This window comes from Monodon monoceros, unplaced genomic scaffold (assembly GCF_005190385.1).
Source record: "Monodon monoceros isolate NGI ecotype Baffin Bay Population unplaced genomic scaffold, NGI_Narwhal_1 Super_Scaffold_11, whole genome shotgun sequence".
Lineage (NCBI taxonomy): Eukaryota > Metazoa > Chordata > Mammalia > Artiodactyla > Monodontidae > Monodon > Monodon monoceros.
This window is the reverse complement of record NW_021703767.1, coordinates 85,514,642-85,528,479: the sequence shown is the minus strand read 5'-3', so window position 1 is coordinate 85,528,479 and position 13,838 is coordinate 85,514,642.

The following is a 13,838-nucleotide window of genomic DNA, read 5'->3' as shown; positions in this document are numbered from 1 at the left end:
ATGATCCTTTTAATGTGCTGTTGGATTCTGTTTGCTAGTATTTTGTTGAGGATTTTTGCATCTGTGTTCATCAGTGATATTGGCCTGTAGTTTTCTTTCTTTGTGACGTCTTTGTCTGGTTTTGCTATCAGGGTGATGGTGGCCTCATAGAATGAGTTTGGAAGTGTTCCTCCCTCTGCTGTATTTTGGAAGAGGTTGAGAAGGATAAGTGTTAGCTCTTCTCTAAATGTTTGATAGAATTCTCCTGTGAAGCCATCTGGTCCTGGGCTTTTGTTTGGTGGAAGATTTTTTTTTTTTTTTTTTTTTTTTTTGCGGTACATGGGCCTCTCACTGTTGTGGTGTCTCCTGTTGTGGAGCACAGGCTCTGGACACGCAGGCTCAGCAGCCATGGCTCACGGGCCTAGCCGCTCCGCGGCATGTGGGATCTTCCTGGACCGGGGCGCGAACCTGTGTCCCCTGGATCGGCTGGCGAACTCTCAACCACTGCGCCACCAGGGAAGCCCTGGTGGAAGATTTTTAATCCCAGTTTCAATTTCAGTGCTTGTGATTGGTCTGTTTATATTTTCTGTTTCTTTCTGGTTCAGTTTCAAAGTTGTGCTTTTCTAAGAATTTGTCAATTTCTTCCAGGTTGTCCATTTTATTGGCATATAGTTGCTTGTAGTAATCCCTCATGATCCTTTGTATTTCTTCAGTGTCAGAAATTATTATTTCTACAGTGTCAAAAATTATTACTTCTCCTTTTTCATTTATAATTCTATTGATTTGAGTTTTCTCCCATTTTTCTTGATGAGTCTGGCTAATGATTTATCAATTTTGTTTATCTTCTCAAAGAACCAGCTTTTAGTTTTATTGATCTTTGCTCTAGTTTCCTTCATTTCTTTTTCATTTATTTCTGATCTGATCTTTATGATTACTTTCCTTCTGCTAACTTTGGGTTTTGTTTGTTCTTCTCTCTCTAGTTCCTTTAGGTGTAAGGTTAGGTTGTTTATTTGAGATGTTTCTTGTTTCTTGAGGTAGGATTGTATTTCTATAAACTTCCCTCTTAGAACTGCTTTTGCTGCATCCCATAGATTTGGGGTCATCGTGTTTTCATTGTCATTTGTTTCTAGGTGTTTTTTGATTTCCTCTTGGACTTCTTCAGTAATCTCTTTGTTATTTAGTAATGTACTGTTAGCCTCCATGTGTTTGTATTTTTTACAGCTATTTTCCTGTAATTGATATCTAGTCTCATAGCGTTGTCGTTGGAAAAGATACTTGACACGATTTCAATTTTCTTAAATTTACCAAGGCTTGATTTGTGACCCAAGGTATAGTCTATCCTGGAGAATGTTCCTTGAGCACTTGATAAGAAAGTGTATTCTGTTGTTTTTGGATGGAATGTCCTATAAATATCAATTAAGTCTGTCTTGTTTAATGTATCATTTAAAGTTTGTGTTTCCTTATGTATTTTCATTTTGGATTATCTGTCCACTGGTGAAAGTGGTATGTTAAAGTTCCCTACTATGATTGTGTTACTGTCGACTTCCCCTTTTATGGCTGTTAGCATTTGCCTTATGCATCGAGCCACTCCTATGTTGGGTGCATAAATATTTACAATTGTTATATCTTCTTCTTGGGTTGATCCCTTGATCATTATGTAGTGTCCTTCTTTGTCTCTTGTAATAGTCTTTATTTTAAACTCTATTTTATCTAATATGAGAATTGCTACTCCAGCTTTCTTTTGATTTCCATTTGCATGGAATATCTTTCTCCATCCCCTCACTTTCAGTCTGTATGTGTCCCTGGGTCTGAAGTGGGTCTCTTGTAGACAGCATATATATGGGTCTTGTTTTTGTATCCATTCAGCCATTCTGTTTCTTTTGTTTGGAGCATTTAATCCATTTACATTTAAGGTAATTATTGATATGTATGTATGTTCCTATTACCATTTTCTTAATTGTTTTGGGTTTGTTATTGTAGGTCTTTTCCTTCTCTTGTGTTTTCTGCCTGGAGAAGTTCCTTTAGCATTTGTTGTAAAGCTGGTTTGGTGGTGCTGAATTCTCTTAGCTTTTGCTTGTCTGTAAAGGTTTTAATGTCTCCATTGAATCTGAATGAGATCCTTGCTGGGTAGAGTAATCTTGGTTGTAGGTTTTTCCCTTTCCTCACTTCAAATATGTCATGTCACTCCCTTCTGGCTTGCAGAGTTTCTGCTGAAAGATCAGCTGTTAGCCTTATGGGGATTCCCTTGTATGGTATTTGTTGTTTTTCCCTTGCTGCTTTTAATATTTTTTCTTGGTTTTTAATTTTTGATAGTTTAATTAATATGTGTCTTGGTGTGTTTCTCCTTGGATTTATCCTGTATGGGACTCTGTACTTCCTGGACTTGATTGACTGTTTCCTTTCCCATATTAGGGAAGTTTTCAACTATAATCTCTTCATATATTTTCTGTCCTGTTCTTTCTCTCTTCTTCTTCTGGGACCCCTATAATTTGAATGTTGGTGTGTTAATTGTTGTCCCAGAGGTCTCTGAGATTGTCCTCAATCCTTTTCATTCTTTTTTCTTTATTCTGCTGTCTGGTAATTATATCCACTATTTTATCTTCCAGGTCACTTATCCGTTCTTCTGCCTCAGTTATTCTGCTATTGATTCCTTCTACAGAATTTTTAATTTCATTTATCCTGTTGTTCATCATTGTTTGTTTGCTCTTTAGTTCTTCTAGGTCCTTGTTAAACGTTTCTTGTATTTTCTCCATTCTGTTTCCAAGATTTGGGATCATCTTTACTATCATGACTCTGAATTCTTTTTCCAGTAGACTGCCTATTTCCTCTTCATTTGTTTGGTCTGGTGAGTTTTTACCTTCCTTCTTCATCTGCTGTGTATTTCTCTCTCTCCTCATTTTGCTTAACTTACTGTGTTTAGGGTCTCCTTTTTGCAGGCTGCAGGTTTATAGTTCCCGTTGTTTTTGGTGTCTGCCCCCAGTGGGTAAGGTTGTTTCAGTGGGTTGTGTAGGCTTCCTGGTGGAGGGGACTGGTGCCTGTGTTCTGGTGGATGAGACTGGATCTCGTTTTCTGGTGGGCAGGACCACATCCAGTGGTGTGTTTTGGGGTGTCTGTGACCTTATTATGATTTTAGGCAGCCTCTCTGCTATTGGGTGGGGTTGTGTTCCTGTTTTGCTAGTTGTTTGGCATAGGGTGTCCAGCACTGTAGCTTGCTGGTTGTTGAGTGGATTTAGGTCTTAGCGTTGAGATGGAGATCTCTCGGAGAGCTTTCACTGTTTGATATTACATGGAGCCGGGAGGTCTCTGGTGCACCAATGTCCTGAACTTGGCTCTCCCACCTTGGAGGCTCACGCCTGACACCCACCCAGAACACTACAACCCTGTCAGCCATACGGCTCAGAAGAAAAGGGAGAAAAAAAGAGAAAGAAAGAAAGAAAAAATAAATGAAATAAATAAGATTATTAAAATGTTTAAAATATTAAAAATAAAAAAGTAATTAAAAAAAGCAAGAAAGAAGAGAGCAATTAAACCAATAAATAAATCCACCAATGATAACAAGTGCTAGAAACTATACTAAACAAACAAAACGGACAGAGAGAACCCTAGGACAAATGGCAAAAGCAAAACTATACAAAGTCACACAAAGAAGCATACACATACACATTCACAAAAAGAGAAAAAGGGAAAAAATATATATATAGAAGGAAGAGAGCAATGAAATCAGTAAACAAATCTACCAATGATAATAAGCTCTAAATACTAAACTAAGATAGACATAAAACCAGAAACAAATTAGATGCAGAAAGCAAACCCCAAGTCTACAGTTGCTCTCAAAGTCCACCGCCTCAATTTTGAGATGATTCATTGTCTATTCAGGTATTCCACAGATGCAGGGAACATCAAGTTGATTGTGGAGATTTAATCCACTGCTCCTGAGGTTGCTGGGAGAAATTTCCCTTTCTCTTCTTTGTTCACACAGCTCCTGGGGTTCAGTTTGGATTTGGCCCTGCCTTTGCATGTAGGTCACCTGAGGGCGTCTGTTCTTTGCTCAGACAGGACGGGGTTAAAGTAGCAGCTGATTAGGGGGCTCTGGCTCACTCACACGAGGGGGAGGGCATGGTATGGAATGCGGGGCGAGCCTGTGGCGGCAGAGGTGTGACATTGCAACAGCCTGAGGCACGCTGTGTGTTCTCCCCGGGAAGTTGTCCCTGGATCACGGGACCCTGGCAGTGGTGGGCTGCACAGGCTCTCCGTAGGGGAGGTGTGGATAGTGACCTGTGCTTGCACACAGGCTTCTTGGCGGCTGCAGCAGCAGCCTTAGCATTTCATGCCCGTCTCTGGGGTCCACACTGGTAGGTGCGGCTCGCGCCCATCTCTGGAGCTCGTTTAGGTGGTGCTCTGAATCCCCTCTCCTCGCACACCCCTAAACAATGGTCTCTTGCCTCTTAGGCAGTTCCAGACTTTTTCCCAGACTCCTTCCTGGCTAGCTGTGGCACACCAGCCCCCTTCAGGCTGTGTTCACACAGCCAACCCCAGTCCTCTCCCTGGGATCTGACCTCTGAAGCCTCAGCTCCCAGCTCCCACCTGCCCCGTGTGTGAGCAGACAAGCCTCTCAGGCTGGTGAGTGCTGGTCGGTACCGATCCTCTGTGCGGGAATCTCTCCACTTTGTCCTCCGCACCCCTGTTGCTGTGCTCTCCTCCATGGCTCCGAAGCTTCCCCCCTGCCCACCCCCCATCTCCGCCAGTGAAGGGGCTTCCTAGTGTGTGGAAACTTTTCCTCCTTCACAGCTCCCTCCCAGAGGTGCAGGTCCCGTCCCTATTCTTTTTTCTCTGTTTTTTCTTTTTTCTTTTGCCCTACCCAGGTACATGGGGAGTTTCTTGCCTTTTGGGAAGTCTGAGGTCTTCTGCTAGTGTTCAGTAGGTGTTCTGTAAGAGTTGTTCCACATGTAGATGTAGTTTTGATGTATTTGTGGGGAGGAAGGTGATCTCCACCTCTTATTCCTCTGCTATCTTGAAGGCGCCTCCAATAGTGTATTTTAAAATTAGCCCTCCATGGCCTGGGGTTCAGGGCTGTCCCAGAAGGTGCCAGGAGTATGAAGAGAAGAGGGGAAAGATGGGCAGACACGTGCCCCAGTAAGAATTAGGAGAGGGTGGTTTAGAAGAGTAAACACTGTGGATTCACCCCACACTAAAAGCGGGAATAATTCCAAAGATCAGGCTTCTAATATGGTGTCAACTTTGCTTGATTAGTCCAGGAGTTAGCAGGTGACCTGACCCTATAGATCAAATGCCTTTAGTAACTACAGCTTCATAAGCAGGCATGGATACTTCGGATAATAATAAGAATGGCAACAAAAGTAACAACAGTAGCAGCAGTAATAGCAATTACAGCAATGATAATAATTGTTATATGAAAATTTATCAGGCTCTAGCCACTAAGTGCTATATATGTATCAACTTATTTTCCTCAAATTCATTTACTCACTTGATAAACATTTATTGAACGCGTAATATATGTAACGTGCTGTGAACAAAATACACAAAAGCCTCTGTCGTTAAGAAGTTTATTTCGGTGAAGAAAAATTTTTTTTGCCTTTTTTAAATCAAGGTGCCAGAAGAGGTCGCAGTGAGAAAGCGAGATTTAAGTAAAGCCTTGAAGCAAAAGCCACATTAGCAGGCAGGTCTCTACCGGGGGAGGGTTCCAGGCTGTGGGAAGAGCTAGAGCAAAGTGCTAAGTGCAGGAGTTTGCCTTCTGTGGTCGAGGAGCAGGGAGATCAGTGTGGCTGAAGCTGCCTGAGTGACTCAGGGGAAAGTGGGAGGGGCTATCAGCAGAGCGTAACCGGGTGGAGCAGCGTGGAGGACATTGTAAGCCATTGTGAGGACTTGAACTTTTACTCTGATTTAAATGTGAAGTACATGATTGTGATCAGAATAGTGATTCGGTCTGACCAAATACGAAATGGATCACTCTTGGGAGTCATGTTGAGAATACATTTGTGGATTAGGAAGACTGATTTGGAGACTTTTGAGACAGTGGTGACAAGGACAAGAGTGATAGCCATGGAGGTAATGAGGAGTCGTCAAATTCTACGTTTATGTTGAAGGGACAAAGAAATCCACTTATCTAAGGTTACAAAGCTAATAAATGGCTGAATTGGGAATTGAACCCAGGCAGTACAGGCTCAAAGATAATTCTGATATGCAGAGTAACCTGACCAATAAAAAGAGATGGTGAGAAAATAGGCATCAACTCAGTAAAAGGCAGAACTTTCTGATAATTATGTCTGAAAGGCAGTGATTTTCTGTGATTAGAGGGATTTAAGTGTAAACTAGAAAGCTATTTGTCTTTGACAGTAAGGGAGTGAGGGGATTATGCATTGCGGCGGGGTGGGGGCAGTCATAAAATTACTTTTAGTGCCTTTCTAACTCTAAGATTCTATAATCCAAATACAGAGCGACACAGTTTATACTGTTTGTCAGAAGTTGACAATTCTAACTAATAATTACTATTTTGAAAACCACTTTCTTGACTTCATCTCTTATCCTAAAGTAGAAACAATGCTTGGTTTGGCCTCTGCCCTTAAAGAAAGGATGAAATATCCGATAAATCTCTGTTGTGACTCTAAATGAACCCATGAAATTGCCTTTTTAAATGCAAATTTGAAACATTTGTGTATTTGCGGTGCCAATGCTGCTATCAGAGTTTGGAGGATATAAATTCATAAAATAACAGATGCTGGTCTCAGATTAGGATTCTCCAAAGTCATTGCATAAAACCCTTCAGTACTCCTCTGGGGGTCTTGGCTAATAGTTCATATATCCCAGGTGCCGTACCCTGAATGTGTGTGTTGATGGTACACCACTTGAGTATTATATTTGTGTTTGTGTTTATGAAACAGACACAGCTCTGTTCCTGCTTATAACTGCGGGTTGATGTGCTGGGAGGTAATCCAAAGATGTTACTTCATCCTCATGTTTTAAATGTTCTTTAGCATAATATCAAAGCGTTCTGAAGAAATTCCTACTGGAGGTCATATGTCCCACTGCAAGCAACATACAACACGTCTATAGAATCTACCAACTACTCCCAGCATATTCGGTGGGACAGGAAATGTGGAAATCTGGGATAAACTTTTTGGAATATTTCTAATTGGATTAAGAAAAGATAGGAGAGAACAGATGAATGCATGATGTTTGGTGGAATGGGAAGAGGAGGAAGCAAAATGAGGTTGAAGTAGATCCTGGCAATTGACAAAGAAATGCCAGGGCCCGTATTTTGGATGAAAGTTTCTTGAAATTCAACCTGTCTCTGAAGGTGGAAAATTGTAGGTTAGTTGCTTTATCTGAATTTGGGTATACCTGGAGTCCTATTGGTTAGTCTTCTCAAAGAAGGAACACTAAACTCAAAAAGAACAAAGAAAAAAATACCCCTTCCCCACTACATATGGAATAGGATCTTGGATTATGTCCCTGTGGGACTTGATTCTGCTCTTAAAAATACAAAAAGTAAACCTGGTTCTTCTTTACACTGGTGGTGGTGGTGGTTGTGGTGTGTGTGTGTGTGTGTGTGTGTGTGTGTGTGTACTTTCACCATGCAGATGTTCTAAGGTAAACAGAGAGAGCCATTAGTTACATGAGGCAATTTACCAGCCTACTATAGAGCATAAGTTCAGATCTTAATGGTGACTTCTAGTTATTTGGGACTGTTTGAATAGCATATCAAAGGAAGAAAATCTCAAGTTGTCTAAATTTAGTAAAGAAACCTCTTCTCCCTGGTGGTTTTGCTTTGTGTTTCTTTTGGAGCACCATAGACATAATAGATAGCATTAAGAAATTCGGTCCTGATACTGTACTTTGTGAAAAGCTGTGACTTTCTTTTCACTTTTTGTTTGATACTAGCAACTGATGTCTGAATCATGAAGCAAGACCATATCAATCTTACTTCTTGTAATGTAAAATTACACTCCCACTTGGACTCTCGCTGTTTAATTCATAGTGCAATTTTAATGAATTCTTTTTTTTTCTTTTTTGTTTTCTTCACGTGTAGCATGCAACTTACATATTCTATTAGAATTTTAGGTCAACTTTTATAATTCCCCAAAATTAATTGTGGAAAAGTTTTGCTTCGTAAATGTGTACATATAGAGAACTAGCACCCCCTAGTGTATTAAATGCCCCCAAAGATTTGATTTGGCATTTAATAAGCTAATAACAACAAACAGGAATGTGTCCTAATGGGCAGGTTATTTGTTAACTTTTATCACTGCCATTATGACATAACTTGTTTAGGCACAGGGAAAGCATGTTTTTAAGTTAATAAAAATCATAAATGGACTAAAAGGATGGAAGTCACATTTCAAATATTGAATCTAAAATTAGATAACCATTGTTGGCTATTTTAACTGTAATATTTCAAGGCTGTAAAATAAAACAGTAATCTGTGGTCATGTTGCTAATTTTCTAAATTCTCTTTCTTTTGGAAAATTTCAGCAAAATACTTAATTGTTTATGGAAGACTATAAAACTGAAAGTGTTTAGGATTTCTCTTCTTTTGGTGACTGTTATACTGTGTGTTGCTTAATGAAACTGTAAACTGAAAATTACAGCTTCATTCCAGAGAGTAAGAGGACTTATTCCAACAGATGGCATCAAAACACCGGTCTAAACTGTATGATCGCTGATTGTTAATTGCATCTGTAAAACAATCCTTTTAAACAGAGTAATGCATTTTATCATACAGATTATAGTTCTACGCTTTTTGGTTTTTCAATGTGTGTTAACATTTTCTGCTCCAATGTGAGATTTAGTGCTTGCATAATTATCAGATTAAACAACAGAACAACAGTGACTCAATCATTTTTAAGAATGTGCATAAGGAAGATAGAGAACCATGAATCACATTTTTTTTTTTAGGACATGCTATTTGAGAAATGTTTGGGTTCTTATTTCATTATATAAAACAGGAAGAATGGGCTGGATCTCACCCTCATCAAATTAAAATAGTGGAAACCTATAAAAAGATCTTAAATATATGGTAAACATATACTGTATTTTTAAATATATCTCACTGTAGATGAAAATATGTTTAATCTACATGGATATTTTGAATGAAAAGGAAACATATGAGGCACATAATAAGAAAGGACTGTTCTCTGAAAGATTTAGAGATTAAGGCACACAGCTTCCTTTTAGAAATGGTTGTAGTGAAATCCTACATAGAAGCAGAGGGGTGGGTTTGACAACATCGTGAATATCCTTTCAGTAAGATTCTTTTGTTATAGATGGCATGGGGAAGATGGAATATGAAGACTTGATTCTTTTTTTTTTCAAACTGAATAATATAAGCTGCTTTTATAATTACAGAAAATGCCTGTGTGGTAGAAACAATGTCCAATTTCATAAAGGCAAGCTACATTCTTGGCATGACAGAGATACTCAATAACAGTTTATTTAAGGACTTGATTCTTTTGTTAGTTCTTCAGCCTAGGTGATTTAGAACTTGGAGCCTGAGTTAAGAGATGTGGAGAGAATAATTTAACATTCATGTCGTCATGAGGCAGTTTTTTTGTTTGTGGGTGTCACATGTGATTTTTCTTACATCTAACATATTAAGTGTAAACAGAATTAATGGCCCCCCAAACTCTTCCTATTTTGATTTCTGCGTAACCGACTGGGAAGGGACTATCAGAGTAAACTTGCTTGTTGACCTGGAAATATGCACTTAGTAAATCAATTTGTAATGATTCCACTTATAAGTTTTCAGATATCTTTATCTGATATATAAGAGCCACTAAGATAATGCCTGATGAGTGACCCTTCCTAAGTGAAGTATTATCAACCATACAGATTCTAGATAGAAAACATCAAAACCAAGAACATGAATGTAACCACAAAGGATGTCTAAGCAGCAAAAAAACATATCTTTAAAAATCTACAATAAACCTTTGCCCAGAGCCCACTTTTGTTTTTAATTTTGAAAAGAATTCTGACAAACAAGTTTTTCTGATTTGTAGCCACAACAGATTACAAAGGCAAGTTACTGGTGACACGCACATGGAGTGACTTCCAATGTCTCACTCTGAAGAAAGAGTTGGAAAACTGTATTAACAAATCAAAGAAATACTGATATTTATTAATTACCAAGGGGGAAAATAAGACCTTGGAATATCCTGGCAGACGCCACCTCAATGGAGTGATCAAGGTTAGCATCGCCAGTAATAAGATACATTGCATCATGAACCCTGATGTACCAAAGAAAGGGCACACCCTGACTTCTGTGGTATCTTTGCCAAAAATGTGTAGTCTCAATATATTCATTGGAAAAGTCAGACATAGTTAAAGGCATTCTGCAAAATAGTTGACCAGTCCTCACCGAAAGTGAGCAGATCATGGTAGACCAGTACAGACTGAAGATCTGCCACAGATTGGAGGAGACTAAGGAGACAAAAAAATGAAACTCGGTGTGAGAATCTGGGTTGGATCCTGGAACAGAGAATGGACATTAGTGGAAAAACTGGTAAAATTTGAATATGGCTGCAGTTTAATTAATAGTATTTATTGTACCAATGTTAATTTCTTAGTTTTGATGATTACATTGTGGTTATTTAAGGTAATAGGATTGGGGAAGTTTAGTGAAGTGTATATGTCGAGATTGTCTATACTATTTTGCAACTTTTAATTAAGTCTAAAATTATTTTAGGATAAAACAATTTAAATCCTATACAGCTCAAAGTGTAGAGTAGTCTGAGGCCGCTTAATGTAAGGGCAAAAAACCTGAGATGTATAAAATAATTATTGATATTCAATATGATGAGTGCAAGGAAGAGTTATTTTCATTATTATTTGTTTAATGTAAACCAGAAAGCACATAATACAGTTTAGAAACATTTTAATTAAAAATTTTAATATAAAAAGGTTTAAAACTGTAAATGAATAAATTTCAATTATTTGGGAAATCTACTTTTTGGAAAATTTTATTCATTAATAATGTATAATCAACCATTATTCTACCCTAAGAATTTTCCTACCTGTGCCAGACACTAGAATTCCCCCTCAGTCCTCCACCCAAAGATAGGTAAGGTGTTATATATCTTGTAGCAACTGTGTGGCTATGTGATGTTATCCAGATCTTAATTTGAACCTGTCATTTAACTAAATATGAAAGTTGAGCAATAAGTTGAAGGAGTTCCATCACACCTTGATCTTGATACTGTGTGGAAATGGGAAATTCAAATGATTTCCTTCAAGGCTTATCTCCGTTATCTGCTTTACAAACAGAAGTGGGAGATTTGAGTATTTATAGAACAGTTAGTGTTAAACAATTCATAGTTCTAACCCCCAAATCCGTTTACTAATATTCTCTTATTTTTCAATAAAGAGTGACAATCAGAGTTTTCACTAAAATCCATGTAAGATGGCCCTGAATGGAACAAAGGGTAGAAAGCTCCACTCTTCTGGGCAACTTAATAAGCAGTAGAATCATGCTTTCTTCATGCTTTTTCTTAGCCTATCATTTAGCAAATAAGCCTGAATTTCTCTCATGTATACCATTACACTTAATTATGTGAGAGAAGCTTATAACAAGTATTTGTTGAACGCCCCCCGTGTATTCAGTTTGGGTGAGGTGCTATAGGATTCAGAAGTGTGCTCTAGTTCTACTGTGTCTTTTAAGAAACTCTTTAAAGACCTCATGGGGGTTTACAAGATTAAAGAACATGTACAATTGGATATCAACAAGATTGTATTCACTTAAGTGTTTATACCAGTCGTTTCCAACCTTATTGAGATCAAAGATTCTTTTTTAATGTCAGATATTTCACAAACTCTATCTGATAGTTGATCCATGTTCAGTACTTGGAATTAAAAAAACACATAATGGCAGAAAACAAACATGAATTATTTCAAATTAATGTGTATTTCATTAGTCACAATAGTATCTACTCATTTTGAAAAAATGGTAGCAAGTACCTGTGAGTTGCACGTAATTTAGTATATGCTTTGGTACATGAAGGGATCCATAGCCCATGAATTCTCCCCCTGCCCGTCCCATGGGTGTTTGTCCTCAGGCTGTGAGCCACACTGCTGGAGCACAAATCCTATAGGAATCCAATTGGAAAAGGCTGGCATTTTCAGGGAAATCATCAGAGGCCCCCTGGTGGGGCTTAAGGTGTGCCTCAGAGGTTAGGAAAAGCTAGAGTATGCCCGAGGGAAGTCATGGAGAATCAGGAATGAGGTAGGCATATTGAGAGGCAATGAGGAACCAAGGCAATGAGGACCCCCAGGGAGGGGTATGTTGGGGAGTTAGGAAAAATAAAATGGGTTAAATGAGGCAAAGGGAGATTAAGGAGATTCTTGAAATCAAGAACAGGAACTACAAACTTCCGTTAAGACAAAGCACTGGACCAGGACTCAAAGGAATGGGTTGTAATCCTGGCTCTACAATTACTAGCCTTAGGCAGCTTATATTTTGGAGCCTCAAGTTTCATCATTAGTATGACTGAGATGATAATACCTACCATTCAGAGAAGAGAGCATCTGTGAAATATCCTGGTGGGCTTTCACTCTATTTTGGTTGCATCTGAAATAGGGAACTATCTAAGATTATTGAACAGGGAATCAGCATGATGAAAGTGATATATTAAAGAAGATTAGTTTGGCAGCTATGTGCAGGTTGGTTTAGAGTCAGGGAAGCCAATAAGAAAACTGTCCCAGTGATCCAGACTCAAAGACTGTGAAAATAGGGACAAAGGGAGGTTGAGATGAAAATTGATTCTATGTTTTGTTTGATAAGGTATCAGGGATGAAATGAATCAAAAATGATCTTGAGGTTTTAAATAGCTAGTGACTGTAGAAATATGGCTGAAACACTGAAAAAGAAAAGGAAAATGGAGAGGAAGGTGATTTGGAGGAAAAGGATATTGGGTTTGGACATGGTGACTGGTATGTGAGAGCCAACAGTCAAGAAGAAGTTGACGCTAAATTATTGGGAATATGCAATTGGAGTGAAGGTGAAGTTTGTGCTAGAGATGGCAAGGTATGGGAGTCAGAAGCCTAGTGGTGACAGCTGAGCTGTGAAGTGGATGTTCCACTTAATAGAGATTATAAACACAAAACCAAGGATCTAGAATGAAGCCTATGTGATACTTTCTCTTGAGAAATGTTTCCAAAGGCTGATCAATTCATTACTCTGTAGCTAATATAAGATGGAATTGAGTTTTAATCATCTTATAGGGGTATTTTAACTTTTTTGTTTTGTTTTCTTTTAAAATTCTGATGAGCAAAGGTATATAAACACATTGTTTTTCCTTTCAAGGGAATGACTGATTGCTTGCTTATAGCACTCCTTCTAATATGAGGCATTGAAAGGTACTCCTTTTGGGTCGTTTCTTCCTGAGTTATGGCAGGGAAGTAGGGCAACATTGTTGGAATTGCTGGCTGGCAAAGCCACTCAGGACAAGCCTGTAACCAGTAGGGCTTCTCTGGCATTCAAAATTCCTCATGATCTGACTTCTTTCCAGCCTCGTTGTGTAATACTGCCCAGCTCCTTCCAGCTGCATGAGTTGGGACCCCAGGTATGCCAAATCTTATGCTAGCTCTGAGCTCTCACTCTCCCTCTACATGGAATGCCCTTCTCTTTGAATCCTTCAAGAGCCAGTTCCAATGCCTCCTATTTTCTGAGCCCCTGTTGCTAATTCCCCAGTGGGAACGAATCCCATCTTCACTGGTGCTTCCACCTCTGTGACACACTCCTTCCAGCCTACATTGCATCATCCTTGCTTGTTTACATCCTTGTCTCCCCCACAGGGCTGTGAACCCCAGACAGCAGGCGATGTGTCTGACTTGAGTGTATACCCCACACA